General features: G+C 42.8%; 1 pseudogene; it reads left to right on the top strand.

Annotated features, from left to right (window-relative positions):
* The first annotated feature begins 7292 nt into the window (after positions 1-7292).
* The window catches only part of LOC128406033 (P2R1A-PPP2R2A-interacting phosphatase regulator 1-like), a 38164-nt pseudogene continuing 29267 nt past the window's right edge, over positions 7293-16189 (top strand).

The raw sequence follows: 16189 nt of genomic DNA on the forward strand, positions 1-16189 counted from the left end.
AAGGGTGGCCAACTCTGTGTGGCATTCATTGACCTAAAGGCAGCATTCGATAGCATCTCCAGGAGCATCCTCTGGGAAAAACTCACCCGCTGGGACATCGACAGAAGGCTTCTCTGGCTAATAATCAAACTCCATGAGAACTCAGCGGCTAGAGTGAGACTCACCCCGGAGGGTGAACTCACCAATTCAATTCCCATTAACAGAGGTGTCTGACAGGGTTGTATATTGGCTCCATTCCTGTTTAATTTGTTCATAAGCGACATGAGGACTCCCCTAATAGAGGCTCAAGAAAGGATTCATGCACCCCGCCTAGCACTTTATCGCTGCCCTTTGTTACTATATGCAGATGACGCAGTCATCCTTTCTTTTTCTAGAGTAGGTCTTATGAGGGCCTTAAAAATTTTTGGATCATATTGTAACGCAAATTCCCTTACAATTAATTATGATAAATCTAAAATCCTAATTTTCTCAAAGAGCCGGAAACTCCATAATTGGAGAATTGATGGGAGAGTCATCAAACAAGTCTATAGATTCCAATACTTGGGAGTTTGGTTACAACATAACCTTAGATGGAAGGCCCATGTAGCCTATGTTACAAATAGAGCCAAAGCTATCTCCTTGGCGATCTTGCGATTCTTCTTCACCGATGGGGCCCTTCATATCCCATCGGCGTTGAAAGTCTTCAAGGCCAAGGTGATCCCAACAATTGCTTATGCCATCTCAATTTGGGGGACTTTTGTCAACCTATCTCACCTAGAGGTTATTCAAAATCAGTTTTTAAGAGGGATATTGAAACTGCCCAACTGTGTAAGTAATACAGCGCTACGCATGGAACTTAATATTGTATCCCTGGAAAACGCTCTGTGGAAGCACATACTTTGTCACTGGTTATCTCTATGGCACAATCTCCCAAACTTGTACTTGATACAATGAATGTGGAGAGATGATTTCCAGAGCCCATGGGTAAAAAATTTACAACTGAAAATTACGGCAATGGGAATCTCCCCATCCAAATTACTAGAGCAGGATATAGTTCCAGCTAAAAGAACAGTAACCTGTAAACTAGAGGAGATGGACTTGCAGCAGAAAATGGTCTTGGGCAATGGTACCTGCTCACCTCTAAACCTTGGTTTATTACCCCTCTTAAGGCTCCCAAACTATTTGAATTCCTTAACTTCTTCGGCTCATAGATATGCCTTTGTAAAGGCAAGATTCAACACCTTCTCATCGAACGTGCTGAGAAATAGATTCTCCAATGGACAGATATCGCTCTTATGTGATTGTAATTGTGGGGCACCGGAATCGTTGCATCACATAATTTTTGATTGTGCTTTTCACTCATCGGCCAGGAGCAAGTTTCTTGCTCAATATCTAAAGGGAATTGCCGATGATACGAATGAAGCCAAACTGAGATATCTATTAAATGATGATGACCCCCTAAGATCACTCATGGTAGCCAGATTCTTGATCAGCGCCCTATCCCTAAAGAAGAGAAACGGACTCGGATAATCTCTTTAAACTATGCGGCTCGGATAATCTCTTTAAACTATGATCTATGTTTTAGGATGTAATTAGGTGATTTCACCATTGATGTCTTCTACTAATTTATGAGTAGAGGGCGATGTTTATGTTACAAATTTATTGTAATGTATGATATTGGTCTTTTGTTTTTGTTTTGATTTGATTCTTGTCTGTTTTTTGTAAGTCTTGGCGGTTTAAAATTTGGAGGTTTAAGTATATTATGTTAGTATGGGAAACTGTCGTGTGATGGGCCAATGGCCGTAATAAAGATCAATACAATACTCATGTGGCAAATGTGAACTCAGCAATTGCGCCTTCATCCCATTTTGCAATTCTCTGTTCACTTTTACACAAATACTTTTGTTCCATGCACCTGCTGAAACAGCAGTCTTGTGCCTTATGCCTTTCTTATCCAGGAAATCCTGAAAATCCTGTAAAAGAAAAACTGGCTTTTCATCTGTGAAAAGACAATCAATGTTTGCATTATGAACATTTTCAACCTTGTCACAAAACTCTTTAAACCTTTCTAAGGCTTCTTGTGGTTTCTGCAATATATGTATCCACACATAATGAGAGAAATAATCCACACACACAAGATAATATCTTGCATTGCCTCTAGATGGTGCTAGAGGACCAATCACATCAGCATACACTCGCTGAAAAGCTTTGGTTACTTTCGTCATCTTCTGGACGTTTTTCGACACACCTGCGAGAGAAATCATGTTAGACTCAGATGCATTACAATTTATGCAATCACTTTGATCAAAAGTCAACAAATACAGTCCATCCTTCTCTCTGGCAGAAAGATACAGCTCTCCACCTTTGAAGATTTTGCAGCTTTCTCTATCATAGGACAAAATCAGTCCTTTCTTTGCGATCTGCGAAACACTCAGCAGATTGAACTTTAAATCAGGAACCAAATACACATTGTTAATAGTCAAGTTCAGACTTTCAAGATACACAGTTCCAAACCCGGTCGCTTCCAGCTTTGCTTCTTAAACGTTGAAAACAGTCCTCGGCGCGACGTTATGTGTTGCGTGCAACCCGTGTCAAGGACAAAAGCGTTCTCCGTTGAAAATTCAGCTTTTGTTGACAGCAATGCTTTTGCAGGTTTCACCTGTGACTTGGTACGACTTTTGCCTGACGCCTCAGGCTTTGCAGAGCTTCCCCTAGCTCCTTTCTGCTGACGTGGCCTCTTACAGTTCCGCTGAAGATGCCCAGGTTGGCCACAATTGCGACAACAAACAACGTTCAGAGCTTCAGCTTGCTCTTCTCTTTCAATGGCAGTGGGGGCGCTACAACTCCGAGCCTCACTCCCCCTGTCAGCAACATCTGTTGCAGCAAGAATAGGAACATCAACAGCAACAGTTTCTTCACTCCCCCTTTTGGGGTCAAAGCTCTCCTCAGCTTTCGATGAGCTTTTAGGAATTTGGCCAGCGCCATCTTGGCTCTCCCCTTCTGGGGTAGTCAACTTTCGGCTCTTGCTTCTCACTCCAGCTTCACAAGCTTTTCGGAGCTTCTGAGAGAACAAAGCCATCTCAATCTCAAGCCTCAGCTTTCAGCAGTGAGCTTGTAATCCAAGAGTCTATTGGCTGTTCACTGCGTTGCACTTGGCAGCTAAACGCAGGCTGTTTTGAAAGTCCCTCCAAGAGCAGTGAGATAGCAGACAAAACAAACGCTGGAATTTTTACCAGTGTTTTTCCTTTTTTTAAAAAAAATAATTTTTATTCATTTTCCAAACAAGTTTTATACAGTCAACAAATTATTTTACACTCATGCTTCAATTTTTGACTTTCCTCAGTTTCTCTGTCAATCTTTCGAAAAATTTCTATTTATTGACGCATTTCTAAACACGATATTGCCTTTCCCCACTCCTTTTCCTCTTACTCTCTTTTTTGCAGTATTTCTTACTATTTCACAGAGTCTCTTCAAAACCAACAAGCGTTGTCTGTGCATCACATATATTTTTCAGATATTCTGTAAATTTTCCCCAGTCCTCGATAAACTTTTGGTCTTTCTGGTATCGAATCTCCCCAGTCAATTTGTCCAATTCTGCATATTCGGTCAATTTCCTTCTCCATTCTTCCACTGTTGGAATTTCTTCCTGTTTCCATCTTTGGGCCAGAAGTATCCTTGCGGCAGTCACTGCATATTGAAACAGTTTACAGTCTCTCTTATTGATTTCATTTCCTACCGTTCCTAATAGAAAGGCTTCTGGTTTTTTAACGAATGTATATTTCAACATCTTTTTCAATTCATTGTATATCATTTCCCAGAAGTCTTTCACCTTTTTACACTCCCACCACATATGATAGAAAGTACCTTCTTTTTCTTTACATTTCCAACACTTATTGCATGTTTTATACATTTTGGCCAGTTTAACTGGCGTTATATACCATCTGTAAAACATTTTCATTTCATTACATTTTCTTTCAACGCAGTACATGCCGTAAATTTTAGCCTTTCATTCCATAATTTCATCCAATCATCATACTGTATATTGTAACCAAAGTCTCTTGCCCAGTGTATCATTACTACTTTTACCTCTTCATCTTTTGTATGCCACTCCAGCAACACTTTATACATTTTAGACAGGTTTTTATACTCATTAGTCAATACCTCCACTTGGAATTTTGATTCTTTACCTTCATACCCACACATTTTACAATCTTTTTTGAACATTTCATTAATCTGAAAGTAGTGTAACCAGTCGTAAACAAATTTACCAGTGTTCTTCCAGCCTCTTACAGTTCCAGCCTCTCTTCCGTTGTCTAGTAAATTTCCACTTCCTTTTCAAGCTAACTATCTCCGAAGTAGCTGAAAAAACTGACGTCTCGTTGCTTAGCAACTGGACATTCCAGGCTTGAGCAACAAACCTTATCAGTCCTAGGAATGCGAAGAATGTGGCTCTCTCTCAGTGGTGTTTTTTTATCCAAAAAGCAGCTTTTGTGAACCAGAGAAGAATCAATCTGCGTTCACTCTTTTAGCCCATAATTCAGCATACCTTAGGGGTTCCGTTGCTCCTGGCTTATCAGCAAAAACGTCTGCTTCGTTGCTCAGCCGTCTTTTGTAGCTTCCATCCGCACGCTACCATATCTTCCTTTATCTCCTTGCAGAGGATGAAGTACGATCCATCAACCTCTTCTGCTGCTTTCATGGATCGAAACCATCGGCTCCATGCTACCAGATGTCAGAAATAAAGCCTTTATCAGGAGAAACTGGCAACTCTCCCAGGCACCCGGCTTGGTCTCCTGTTGACCTCCCTGTCTGCTTTCCCGGCAAGATCCAGGCTAGGTCACAATAGGCGATCCTTCTCAGCGTGAGAAGAACACCCCCCATCTTTCCTGCCCCCCCCAGCATGGGAAAGATATAGACAGAAACGTATTTACATGCCTTTATTTCTGTCTTTGCAGCGTTACAAAAAACATGACTGCTCTCATCAAACTCCAGCAGTCGAGAGAGAAACACTTCCTGCACTTCCTGTACAGGAACAAGAGGAAAAGCTCATATTACACTCTGAGCTAATTCCGGTGCAATGCCCTGTGAATTGACTGTCCCTCTGTTTCCCACGGACAGTCCCAACATTCCCATCATGTTTTATTTTCAAGCTAGCACTTTGCAGCAGCATTGCATCCATATCGTAACAGGGTGAAGGGTTATTAATATCACATTGTGCAAAGGGAAAAAAAAGTTTTTTCCTCCACCCCCCCTTCATTCCAAACATACAGTCTCCTAGTGGTGATTCATGAGAAGATTTACTTGTCCATCCATCACTCCCGGTTACAGAGATCCATAAATCAGCAGTCTTATCTCTCGAACATTACTTGATGTATGTGCTTCAGCTTCAATCCAATCATATGTTTCCAATTATAATTCCGAGCTGAAGCTAACCAGCATGCGCTAATTGGAATCGGCGTCAGGAAGATCTGACTTCACCGAGGGCTCGTGCCAAGTGTTCGGCACCCCCATCTCTCGGATCAGGGGGTGCATTGTGAACACCGCTGGCAAGGCAGCTCCCCCCCGTCTCCTGGGGGGGGGTAGGAAGACTGCATACTTCCCATAGCAGCCCCTTAATTACCTCGTATGGGTCAGAGAGATGTTATTGTCGGCCATCTTCCAACGCGCCACCTGGTGGCCCCAAAACGTGTGTTCATTTCTAACTGGGAAGTAGTTAAAATATTTCTGAAAAATAATTGTTGCAGTCTAAACTCTGTTGTAACATTCGAATCACATCTGTAATAGTTATTACAGATAACAATAATAATAATAATAATAATAACAACAATAATAATAATTATAATAACTATAAGATAATAATAGCGACCTCTGCTGCAGAGTATCTGACAAATGATCCCGACTGACAAAGTGTGTATTGCACACGAAAGCTCATACCTTGAAAGCTTATATTTAGTTGATCTTTAAGGTGCCACTGGAATTATTTTAAAATATTTTTTCATTTTTCATCTTGTTATTTATTATATCTATAAAAGTTGGTAGTAAGACTCGAGGACACAGATAATTGAATATTTATTTATACTTTTGGCTTTGATAACAATCTGACAAGTTTTGGCACTCAAACTAATAATGAACATGTGAAATATGGAGTGGATGGGAAGTTATATGTAAAGTAAGAAGATATTCTTTATTTTATTATATTAGATTTTTTTTTAGTTGATTTGCTTTATAATTTTGTATTAATGGGTGATGAAGAATCTTTTCTTTATTTCAATTAAGCAAATGTTTTTTTAAAAAAGAATATAAATCTTAGAAAGATTTCCCCCCCAAAGCAATTTATTTTAAAAATCCGATTTTTTTAAAAAAATCCGATTAAAAAAATAAAATAAAATCCGATTTAAATAAAATAAACCCGTTTTGATAATTTTTTTTTAAATGATCATTAATGTTTATCCACCCTGATTATACATTTTTATTTGCTGCAAGTCACTTGGAGACCTTCAGGTGACAAGCGACTAATACCTTGAAAAATCAAAGGCACGGGCAAAAGAGCGAACGAGGACTCGAACTCGCAGCCCTGAAAAGGAATCATGACGCTTCTTCCAGCGGCCCCGGCCTCCCACTGCAGAAGCCACTTTCTGGATTGGCCCGTTGTCTGGATGTCAAAATAGAGCAGCAAATCACTCTGCGGTAAACCGCTTGCCCCTCAATGGGCGGAGCGGCAAGGGAGAGCCGCGGTGACGAAATCATGAGGCTCGCCTTCCCCCCGCCCGGGCTTTCCCCCTTTTTCCCCGCCCTCTATTCGGTTGAGCATGCGCAATCGTCGTCGGGAGCAGCTCCGGCCAGATGCACGCACGCGTAGAGGCCGACATGCGCAGGAGCAGCGGGACGCATGCGTGAAGGGGCGGCCGGCTTCTCTCCCAGCAGCCGGGCGATTCAACAGCCCGCGCATGCGCATCGCCTACCGGCTTGCCAGGCTCCAATGCCGCGCTTCGGCGAGACGCACGCACGCGCAGAGGCCGACGTGCGCATGCGTGAAGGGCCTGCCCGCCGTTTCCCTTCCTTTCGCCCAGCAGCCGGGCGAGCCAGCTGTCAGCGCATGCGCAACGCCTACCGGCCGGCCAGCCTCCGCCTGAGGAGACGCTCCGACGCCGCTCCTAAGGCGAAGCTGAGGCGGCGGCGACGACGGGCTGGAGGAGGAGCCTCCTCCGCCGGGCAAGTTCTTCGCGGGCACTGCCATGCTTCTCCCGTCACAGCTGGGAGGCCGGGCCTGAGGAGCAGCAGCCGAGGCCGCCCTCAGTGAGCAGGCCCGCCGCCGCCATGGCCCAGGTCGAGAAGATGGAGTTGGACCTGGAGCTGCCGCCGGCCGGGAGTGAGGGGGGCGGCCTGAGGCGCTTCAATAGTGTCCCACTCATCCACGGGCTCAGGTGAGGCACGGGCCCTCCCGCTGCTCGGGGATTACAACTCCCATCATTCCTACCGCACGGGACCGGTGGTCAGGGATGATGGGAATCGTAGTCCTCGAACAGCTGGAGGGCCGAGTTTGCGTCTAGTTCAACCGGTATCCCAAGAAATGGGGCACTGCGCCAGGAAGGCAGGGCCATTCGCCTGGCCATTCGCAGGAGGAGGAATAATAATAATGATAATAATAATTTTTTAAAAATTGTATCCCGCCCTCCTTGGCCGAGGCCGGGCTCAGAGTGTCTAACATCATAAAAACAACACAATGTGCATAAAAACAGACATCAATCTTAAATCTAAAATAAATCTTAAAATTAATTCAGACAAGTTAAAATCTCGGCAGGTGGTGATTATCAGGTTGGAATTGAGAGTGGTTAATACTTGCCAAGACCAACTGTTTCCACTGTTTAAAATAATAGTTATTATTTCAAAAAGGGCATTGGGGTCGGTAGGAACAGAAAGGAGGCATCACCCCCCCCCCGAGGTACTGTCACCCTTTTGGCCCTCCAGCTTCTTTGGGACTGCAATTCCCATCACCCCTGACCGCTTGTCCTGTGAGCTAGGGGTGATGGGAGTTGTAGTCCCAAAGACGGCTGGAGGGCCAAGTTTGGCCATGCCTTCTCGAAATGAATGGGCGCGCAGAGACTCGAGCAGACCAACATCCCTCGTGTGCGACGAAGCCGAACTTGGGGTTGGTGTGGGTATTATGAGACGTATAGGATGCCCAACTACTGCGCTTACAGACCCAGAGCAGAAATGTGAATATTGTTTATAGGCACCTTGCTTGTATATATCCCGTATCTTTCGCTCTATAGGACACACTTTTCCCCCTCCAAAAATTGAGGGGAAATGTGTGTGCGTCCTATGGAGCGAATGCAGGCTCCTTGGCTTCAGCGATAGCAACGCTAAGCCTCCGAAGTGCAGAGGGAGCGTTCCCTCCGCGCTCCGGAGGCTTTGCGTTGCTTTCGCTGAAACCTGGAGAGCGAGAGGCGTCGGTGGGCACCGACCCCTCTCGCTCTCCAGGCTTCAGGGATAGCCGCCTGAAGGCCTTCGGAGCGCAGCGCAAGTTCCCACTGCATTCTGGAGGCTTCAGGTTCCTTTCGCTGAAGCCAGGAGAGTCTTGCTCTCCCGGCTTCAGCAAAAGGAACCCGAAGCCTGAGGAGCGCAGTGGGAACTTGCGCTGCGCTCGGAAGGCTTCAGGGATAGCCGTGCGCAGCCCCTTTGGCAGGGAGACGCTGCGCGGGGCTAAAGAGGAAGCCAAAACTGAGCGGGATCTATTCCGCTCGCTGTCTTGGCTTGTGCCATAGCCGTGTGCAACCCCTCCGGCAGGGAGAGGTTGCGCTGGGCTAAAGAGGAAGCCAGAAGGCCCTCGGTGCTGGACCTCAGTGGAACGGTGGGCTGGAGACGCTCCTTTGGGTATACAGGATCGAGGCTGTTTAGGGCTTTCAAGGTCAGCACTGACACTTTGGATTGTGCCTGGAAACATCCTGGGAGCCAATGCATATCTCTCAGGACCATTGTTATATGGTCTTGGTAAGGTTTTATTTTACAGAAAGGTTCAACCTCGCTAGCATCCTAATCATACTGACACACAGAATAAGGTTTCCTTTTGGGAACAATGAAATCCTTTATTTACACAAAGGTTCAGCCTCGCTGGCATCCTCTTAACACACTTTGAATTGTGCTTGGAAACGTCCTGGGAGCCAATGCAGGTTTCTCAGGACCGGTGTTGTATGGTCTTGGTGGCCGCTCCCAGTCCCCAATCTAGCTGCTGCATTCTGGATTAATTACAGTTTCCGGGTCACCTTCAAAGGCATCCCCACACAGAGCGCATGGCAGCAGTGTGGCCAGGATCCAAAGTGCTACAGGTGGTATTGTGCTAGCTGTGCATGGGAGCTACATATTTGTATAGAGCTAGCAATATGCGTGGCACATTTCAGAACAAACCAAGCAGCCTCTTCCAAAGTTGATAGTCGACATTCGGATGGGAGAGAAGAGGGTGGGAAGGGAAGAGTAGTCAATCAGGAATTTAGAATTGTATGTAAGACAGCTGCATAACGTAATAGATGCTTTCGCTTCTTTCAGTGACAATTCCCAGGTCTTTCAGCCTCACGTCTTGCGCACCCGCTGGAACAGCACAACGGTCGTGAACCGGCACAGCATGGTAAGCACTGGTGAGGTACAAAGCGCATTCGAACCTCAGGGGTTTGTGGAAGAGGGAGGCTGTGTGGGAGCCTGACAGACAGGCGGCGAAGGCCCCGTTGCATTTCCATCAAAGCTGAATTGGTGGTTGTGCTGTCACCCCTTGACTCTAATATTATTTCATGCATATCAGTTGATATCTTGACCCTCCTCCATGAAAATAGCTGTTTACTTGGCCGTGTTCCTATGTCGTGAAGGCTGAAATTTCAATTCAGTGGAGCAGGGTCAAGATATTAACTGATATGCATGAAATGTCAGAGATAGCTATATAATCCCTAGTGTAGTAACATAAGACCTTTGGAGCAGGCATTTTTTTAAAAAAAGTTTTTTAAGAACCGCCCTAATCAGAGAACCACTTTTTGAGGTGGCAAAAGTGATGTCTTCATCGCCAGTTGCAATTTCCAGCTCCTGCCTCCAACTCCATCAGGAGGAGGCCATAAGGCATCATCTTCTTTCGTGATTTCACCATCATCAATTATCCTCTTTATTTGTATTTATTTTTGTTGAAATTTTATTCATTTTCTTTTTTTTAATAAAATGTTTATTAAAGTTTTACAAAACATACACCACATATAACAAAGCAAAAACAAAGACATCAGACAAAAAAATACACACTTAACAAGAAAGAAAAAGAAAAAGAAAGGAAAATTCCACTTTTAGATTTCAAAATTCCATATCCCTCTTTCCTGACCTCCTCACATCTCCCTTTTTTGTATTCCTCTTTATTCCGTCAAATTCAGCAAATTCTAACCCTTTTTCAAACCTCATTTATAATTATATGTTTCCACTTATTATGTCTCTAATTTCCCTTATCTTGATCCTTTACTCCACCTTATATACTTTGACATAATATTATTCTAGTCATACCCCCTCCTTTTTAAAATTCTTCTTTTCATAACTCTTTTAACCATATCCCCAATGCCATGTTACCTTCACATCCCACATCATTTTAACACTCAAAACATTTTACAATATCTTTGTAGATAGTTCTTGAACTTTTTCCAATCCTCTTCCATCAATTCTTCTCCCTGGTCACGGATTCTGCCAGTCATTTCTGCCATCTCCATGTAGTCAATCACTTGCATCTGCCACTCTTCCACGGTGGGTAGATCTTGTGTCTTCCAATACTTGGCGAGAAGTATTCTTGCTGCTGTTGTTGCGTACATAAAAAATGTTCCGTCTTTCTTTGGCACCAATTGGCCAACTATGCCCAAAAGGAAGGCCTCTGGTTTCTTAGGAAAGGTAATTTTAAATACCTTCTTCAGTTCATTATATATCATTTCCCAGTAAGCCTTAACCCTTGGGCACGTCCACCAAAGGTGAAAGAATGTTCCCTCAGCTTCTTTACATTTCCAGCACTTGTTGTCAGGCAGGTGATAAATTTTTGCAAGCTTAACTGGGGTCATGTACCACCTGTAAATCATTTTCATAATATTCTCCTTTAAGGCAATACATGCCGTAAACTTCATACCGGTGGTCCACAACTGCTCCCAGTCAGCAAACATAATGTTATGACCTATGTCCTGCGCCCATTTAATCATCGCTGATTTGACCGTTTCATCCTGTGTATTCCATTTTAACAGCAAGTTATACATCTTTGACAAAATCTTAGTTTTTGGTTCTAGCAATTCTGTTTCCAATTTTGATCTCTCCACCTGGAAGCCATTTTTTTATCCAAATTATAGGCCTCTCTTATTTGATAATAATGAAGCCAATCTCGCACTTTATCTTTTAATTTCTCAAAACTCTGCAGTTTCAATTTGTCACCTTCTTGCTCCAAAATTTCCCAATATTTTGGCCATTTGGCCTCCATATTGAGCTTTTTCTGAGACTTAGCTTCCATTGGCGACAGCCACCTTGGGGTTTTGCTCTCCAACAGATCTTTATATCTTATCCAGACATTAAACAATGCTTTCCTGACAATATGGTTTTTAAATACCTTATGTGCTTTAACCTTGTCGTACCACAAATATGCATGCCACCTAAAAACATTATTAAAACCTTCTAAATCCAAAATGTCCGTGTTCTCAAGAAGCAGCCAGTCTTTCAACCAGCAAAAAGCTGCTGATTCATAGTACAATTTAAGGTCTGGCAGGGCAAATCCACCTCTTTCTTTTACATCAGTTAGAATTTTAAACTTTATTCTAGGCTTCTTGCCCTGCCAGACAAATCTAGAGATATCTCTCTGCCACTTCTTGAAACAATCCATCTTGTCCAAAATTTGCAATGATTGAAACAAAAATAACATTTTTGGCAAAACATTCGTCTTAATAGCTGCAATTCGGCCCAACAAGGAAAGCTTCAGATTGGACCATGTTTCTAAGTCTTTTTTAACTTCTATCCAACATTTCTCATAGTTATCTTTAAATAAATTCAGATTCTTCGCAGTCATATTAATCCCTAGGTATTTCACTTTCTTAACCACAGTTAAACCTGTTTCATTCTGAAACCTTTCCTTTTCCACTGGTGTTAAATTCTTCTCTAATACTTTAGTTTTTGACTTATTTAATCTAAATCCTGCCACATGACCAAATTCCTTAATCAATTCCAAAGCTCTTTTCATACTAGATTCTGGCTCCTGTACTGTCAAAACCAAATCATCTGCAAAAGCTTTCAATTTATATTGTTTAGCTCCGACCTGAATTCCTTTAATAGACCCTTCTGATCATGTTCAACAGCACCTCCAGGACCGAAATAAATAGTAATGGAGAGATAGGGCAGCCCTGACATGTTCCTTTTTCTATCATAAATTCTTCAGTCACCACATTATTTACTATCAATTTTGCTTTCTGTTCTGAATAGATTGCTTCTATACCATTTTCGAACCCCTGTCCCATTCCCATCCCTTTAAGATTTTTCTTCATAAAGCTCCAGGAAATATTATCAAAGGCCTTCTCCGCATCAATAAAAATTAATGCTGCCTTCGTATTGATATTCGTTTGCAACAACTCCAAAATGTCAATTATATTCCTTGTATTGTCAGATAAATGTCTGCCTGGAAGAAAGCCTGCCTGGTCCTTATGTATTACTTCAGCTAACACTTTTTAAAGTCTATTAGCTAAAATATCTGCAAAAATTTTGTAATCCACATTTAAAAGGGAAATGGGACGGTAGTTCTTTAGTTGTGTCTTTTCAGATTCTGTCTTGGGTATCAATGTGATGTATGCTTCTTTCCACGACTCCGGCGCCTTCTTCCCTTCCATAATCTCATTGCAAACCTCCTTTAATGGTTGAATTAAATAGTCTTTCAAAGTCCTGTAATACTTGGAGGTTAGCCCGTCCGGCCCTGGAGACTTGCCCAATTGCATATTCTGAATGGCACCTTCAATTTCTTGTTCTGTGATTTGATGGTTTAATGTTGTTTTATTTTCTTGAGATACTTTTTGTAATCCATTGGTTCTTAAAAATTGATCTATATCAGTTTCTTTCTGCGGCCCTTGCGTGTAGAGTTGTTTAAAATATCTCTGGAAGCACCTTCTAATCTCCGCCGGGTTCTGTATATTTTCCCCTTCAATCTCAAGATTTGTAATCGTATTTAACTTCTGTCTTTTTTTCAACTGCCACGCTAGTAGTTTTCCACATTTATTAGCTGACTCAAAAGTCTTTTGTCTCATTTGTTTAATTTTCCATTCTACTTCCTGATTGATCAGTTTCATATATTGTACCTGATATAACTTAATTTCTCTTAAAATCTCTTTTGAGTTTGGTTTTGATCTTAGCTTCTTCTCTCCTTTTATTTTCTCTAAAATTTCCCCCTTTTTCTCATTTTGAGATCTCTTTTTTATTGCATTCTGTTGAATCAAGAACCCTCTCATGACCGCTTTACTTGCGTCCCAGATTACTCTTTTTTCCACCGTAGTTTTCAAATTCAACTCAAAATAGTCTCTCAAGGTCTTTTGGGCCTTCCTTACAATCTCTTGATCTCTTAGCAAGGTGTCATTCATCCTCCATCTGAAGGAACCGATGGGTGTTAGTTTCATTTCCATCCTTACCGCATTATGGTCGGAGCAGGTTTTTGGGCAGATTTCCACCTTTTTTATCTTAGGTGCCAGTCCTCTAGTTGTCCAAATTTGGTCAATCCTAGTCCATGTCATTTTGGCTTCAGAAAAGAACGTCCCTTCTCTACCTAGGGGGTTTTTGGTTCTCCAAATGTCAATCAAGTCCATATTGTCAGTCAGTTCAAAAAAAGTTTTCGGTAGTCTGCCCTCTTTCGTTACAGTCTGTCATTTTCAATCACAACCTTCCAATTAATGACAAATCAAATCAAACCAATCCAAATTACAGTAATAGCAGTGCACCAATTATATATTCCAATTGTAAAAAAAAAATTAAAAATTGGGACTTCCCGTGTTCCAGATGTCTGGAGATAACCGTCCTCATTCACATCTCTGCATTTCCGGCTATTGTTCAAATTCAATACTAATATTATCCACCCTCATTCTGAATCTGATCAGTCGTCGTTTCTGTGGCTCACATCTTCTGTAGCAAAGCTTTTATGCATATGTATTATGCATATTGTATTTTTTCTGTGATGTTAACCGCTCTGAGCCTGGCTCCGGCCGGGGAGGGCGGGGTACAAATTATTATTATTATTATTATTATTATTATTATTATTATTATTATTATTATTATTTTGTTAACACATAGGAGGCATGTTTTTCCCCTCCCCATCTTATTCTCTGTCCAATTATTTGGGTTTTCAGTCCTCTTCTCCTTTGTTCGTCAAGTTCTCATTAAAGGCACTGGGCTTCATTCCAAAAATAAGAGTTTTTAAATGGCAAGTCAACAACTTCTCTCTGGTGTCTCCTAATGAGCTGGTGTCCGTGTATGTCTGTATATAATGCTGTGTTGTGGGGCATGCTTCCTGGCTGTGTATTATGTGGAAATTATTTAAATTCCTCCAAGAACAAAAGGACCCCCCAAGCTCCTCCGGGTTGATTATCCTCTTTACTTCTTGAGTACGCATTCTTCTTTTCTGATCCAGACATCATTTTTACAATTGCTGCCGTTTGCATGTCTCAGTTTCTCATCAGGGCAGAACTCGAACTCGAGGCCGGACTTCCCCTCGTGCCCGACATAATCACGCAAATAGAAATTGCAAATAGAAATATGGCCTGCCAAGAATCCCTGCTCTGTAGCGTAACTATTCATGGCATATCTCAGGACTGGAGTTGTTGAGCTTTTTTTACACTTTTACCCCAAAGCTGTTGAGCTGTTTTTCAGATGGAAGAAGTTGTAGAGCTTTTTTTAGGATTGATGCTGCTGAGCATTTTTTACAATTTTAACCCAAAGTTGTTGAGCTTTATTTAGGATTGAAGTTGTTGTGCTTTTTTTACAATTTTGCCCCAAAGCTGTTGAGCTTCTTTCAGGATTGAAGTTGTTGAGCATGCAGTAAACTTTGTTTCCTCTTTCCATGACTTTTTGCAAGATGAGGAACTTGCAATTTTCTGTCTTGCAAAGAGGCAAGCTGATAGCATTTTCAATGGTAGGAATAAATTCAGCTAATTTTGCCCCAAGATTGAATTAGCTTTAGTATCAATCTCTACATGGTAGGCTAAAGTGTCAATCATCTCCACCAGATAAACAGATGAACAGTGAGAAGAATATGTTTTGCAGCTGAAATTCCACATATAAATAATGCTTCAACTCTTCTTAGCCACCAATGAAGGTGTTTTCAGGTTTTCAATATTTAGAGTACTGTATTTTTCGCTCGATAAGATGCACTTTCTTCCTCCTAAAAAGTAAGGGGAAATGTCTGTGCATCTTATTGAGCGAATGTGTGGGCCCTGGAGCCGGCTGGCCCAAGTGCAGGGGCGAAAATCAGATCGCGTGTCACAGAGGAGGGAAGGCTGCAGAGAGGAGGCTGCTGGGGTTCCTGTATCGGGCATATGGTGTGTGTGTGGAGGCGTGTGAGTCGTGTTGCTGCACGGGAGAGCGCATGGTTAAAGGGGGCACTTGAGTGTCCTTGTGTGTGGAGCCTCTCAATCTGTACGGCATCCCAAGGCTACCGTCTGTTCATCAGCCCTGTTCCCCTTGCCTAATTATTGTAGCGCCTTCCTAAGGATTCAGTTGCGACTCCTATTTTGTTTTGCGCTCCCCGCTGCGTATGGTTTTAACTGGGCGATTAAAGTCAGCCGCTGCTCTCCTCTTTTTGTTCTTGTCCCTTTCTGGCAGGGAGCGCACAGCCGCAGTGAACTCCTTTCCTGCACTCTGCCTCAGGGTCTTACTGCCCACCCTCTTTTGTTTTTGGTTGATGTGTTTGCTCGGATTGGGCCAGCAATGGCCCATTCCCCTTGCTCAGAGTGTCTGCTTGCTGTGAGGTGACGCAGCTAGGAAGGAATTAGCAGGCAGACACGATCCTTTCCCCTTCCGTTGCTCAGCACAGGCTGTGGCAGCGTCACCTCACAGCAAGCAGACACGCTAAGCAAGGAGACTGGTAGCAGACAAATGCAACAAAGAGCAGGGAAGTCCCCTGCCCTCCTGGCAAGCAGAGGGGAAAGGATCGCGTCCTTCCTGCTAATTCCTTCCTAGTCACCCTGCGCGCAGGCTC

The sequence above is a fragment of the Podarcis raffonei genome, chromosome W (assembly GCF_027172205.1).
Source record: "Podarcis raffonei isolate rPodRaf1 chromosome W, rPodRaf1.pri, whole genome shotgun sequence".
Classification (NCBI taxonomy): Eukaryota; Metazoa; Chordata; class Lepidosauria; order Squamata; family Lacertidae; genus Podarcis; species Podarcis raffonei.